The sequence below is a fragment of the Theropithecus gelada genome, chromosome 13 (genome assembly GCF_003255815.1).
Source record: "Theropithecus gelada isolate Dixy chromosome 13, Tgel_1.0, whole genome shotgun sequence".
Lineage (NCBI taxonomy): Eukaryota > Metazoa > Chordata > Mammalia > Primates > Cercopithecidae > Theropithecus > Theropithecus gelada.
Genome location: NC_037681.1, coordinates 46247045 through 46250186, shown reverse-complemented (window position 1 = coordinate 46250186; position 3142 = coordinate 46247045).

Below are 3142 nucleotides of genomic sequence, written 5' to 3'. Positions count from 1 at the left end.
CTCTATGGGGAGCTCTGAAGCCAGGCTAGCACCGCAGGGTCATCCTAAGACAAGGTGAGGTGGCTAGGCCTTTATACTCCAACATATTGGATACAAGCTGCCCTGAGAAGTGATTTGAAGCAGAATGACTCTCTTCAGCTAAGGCAAGGCTCAGAGAAAATTCCCAACAGCTGGGGGAGTAAGTATTTCAGTCCTGAAGGGGAGGATGGGAAGTGAATTCGAGTTTTACATACAGTCCACTTGGAACTACTTATTGTGTGGGTTCTGGGAGCAGCTCTTCCTGGATTCTGGTGGGCCTCTTCCCCTGAGGGAAGTTTATAAGGAGAGGAGAGTGGGGGAAAGACAGCCTCCACCACTGCAGTTGATCTCAAGGTTGCAACTCTACTCATTGTCTCCCTCCTCTACTATCCAAATGCAGATTCCTCTTCCCCTCAGTTAGTGCCTCTGCTGGTCTAGGCGGCCTGCCTGGTGATGCAGCCCAGACTTTCATGACCAAAGGGTCTAAGCACGTGCTAACAATCATGGAGTGCAGTGGCGCAATCTTGGCTCACTGCAACGTCTGCCTCCTGGGCTCAAGCAATTCTCATGTCTTGGTCTCCCGACTAGCTGGGATTACAGGTGCCTGCCATCACACCCAGCTAATTTTTGTATTTTTAGTAGAAATGGGGTTTCACCAGGTTGGCCAGGCTGGTCTCAAACTCCTGACCTCAAGCAATCCACCCACTTCAGCCTCCCAAAGTGCTGGGATTACAGGTGTGAGCCACCGCGCCTAGTCAACAATCCTTTTTAAAGCTGTGGCTGATGTACCATTTACTAACAAAATTGGGTAAGAGAGTACTAAGGGACAGCTAAGTGGATCCTTTCAGGGGATCCCTTCAGGACAGCTAACAGGGTCCTTTCAGCTTCCGTTATGTAACAGAATCTGAACTTCCTCTTTTGTTGTTTTTTGTTTTGTTTTGTTTTGTTCTGTATTGAGACAGGGTCTTGCTCTGTTGCCCAGGTGGGAGGGCAGTGGTAAAATCTCAGCTCTCTGCAACCTCTGCCTCCTTGGCTGAAGTGATCCTCCCACCTCAGCCTCCTGAGTAGCTAGGACCACAGGCATGTATCACCACGCCTGGCTAATTTTTGTATTTTTAGTAGAGATGGGGTTTCACTATGTTGGCCATGAGGTCTTGAACTCCTGACTTGAAGTGATCTGCCCACCTTGGCCTCCCAAAGTTCTGGAATTACAGGGATGAGCCACCATGTGTGGCCCCTACTTCCTCCTGAAGATCAGGATCAATTACCCCGACAATGTGGTGACTTCTCTTTATGTTGTCTGGTCCCTTGACACAGGAGTCTGAAGTGCTCAGGCAGTAACTGTAAAGTTCAGTGGGACTCTTGCTGTGCCTCTTGGTGGAAACAGTCCCCTTGGAAATCAGAATTTCTAAACTCACAGAGCCCAGAGCTGAGGGGATGGGATGCATGAAGCTGAGCCATTTCTTTTTCCACCCCTTTGTTTCCAGACCCATGTATTCTACCTATTAGGGACAAAGCACCGTATGTTGGTCATTGATTTAGAGCAGCTATATGTGTTTTTGAGGGTGGTGTCTATCCTCACAGGATACATCTCTGCCCTGGTTTCTCAGTGTGCCATGAGTGGGCCATGGCATTGCTTAATCAGGCCAAAAGTTTCTGTGTAGTTAGGATGACAGCAGACTACTATAAATTCAATTAGTATCTTCGATAGCTGTATGACTTGAAGAATTACATGCTTTTTGAAAAATAAAGGCCCGGAGACCAGAAGATCCCAAAGTCATGTGTGTACTGCCATCTCTTCTTTGTTATAAAATGGGTTATTTCTCGGCTGAAATGAGAGTACCTGCTTCAGTACAACAAACCCAACCGCTGAGGGGTCATCGAAGATCCTGCCTTGATTCGTTGGACCTATCCAAGATCAGCAAATGTCTATTCTAATTTCAGACCCACATCTAAAAACTCACTCTTGGGAACTCTGTGTGGATTTAGGCCCCTCTTCTTCTGGTATTATGTTTTCAAAACTGACATATAGGAAAGAAAAACTTATCCGGGAAGGAAAATTGGATGGAACATTTAACCTTTCATATTAAGTCTGGCAATGATGACTATATGAATTCCTGCCTAAATAGTCTATTAATCATGAATGAATGAATGAATGAATGAATAAATAAAATGGGCTCTTTATGGCCAGGAGCGGTGGCTCACACCTGTAATCCCAGCACTTTGAGAGGCCAAGGCAGGCAGATCACCTGAGGTCACGAGTTCGAGACCAGCCTGACCAACATAGTGAAACCCTGTCTCTACTAAAAATACAAAAGAGTAGCTGGGCGTGATGGCATGCACCTGTAATCCCAGTTATTAGGGAGGCTGAGGCAGGAGAATCGCTTGAACCTGGGAGGCAGAGGTCTAGTGAGCCGAGATCGTGCCATTGCATTCCAGCCTGGGCAACAAGAGCAAAACTCCGTGTCAAAAAAAAAAAAGGCTCTTTGTTTTGATGCACTGTTATATGAGATCCCATATCAATGGATCAGCTATTTTGTAAGCTCTTGAAAGTGGTGCTGGCTGAGCACCACTTTGAGGCTCTATTAGTAGGAAAGGCAAACTCATACCTGAAATATATGCATATTCCAGTTAAAATGAATTGCTGCCCCTTGTAAGGTGAAGGGGTCTACTGTAGGCAACTTACCTCCAAGTGGCTGATTGGTGTACTTGAAGGATGGTGTCACATCAGAGGGTTGGTTTTCATCCTTCTTGCTGGCAGGTTGGACATTCAGTAGAAGTAGAAGGTAAAAGTTCAGTGGTGAGTGGGAACCCATGATGTTGGGTCCATTCGTAGTCTCCATCCCTGCCACCACGTCTACTATGTTCATAGATGAATTATGTACCACTGGAGTGGTCAATGACAGAGGCTGCCTGATGTCAACTGGCTGAGTCATTCTGCCTGTTTGTTTGCTTAGAGCTTCGTGCTTCTTCTATGCTTTTTTTTTTTTTTTTTTTGAGACAGAGTCTTGCTCTGTCAGCCAGGCTGGAATGCAGTGGTGTGATCATGGCTCACTGCAGCCTCACTCTCCTGGGCTCAGGTGATCCTCCTGCCTCAGCTTCCTGAGTAGTGGGGACCACAAGC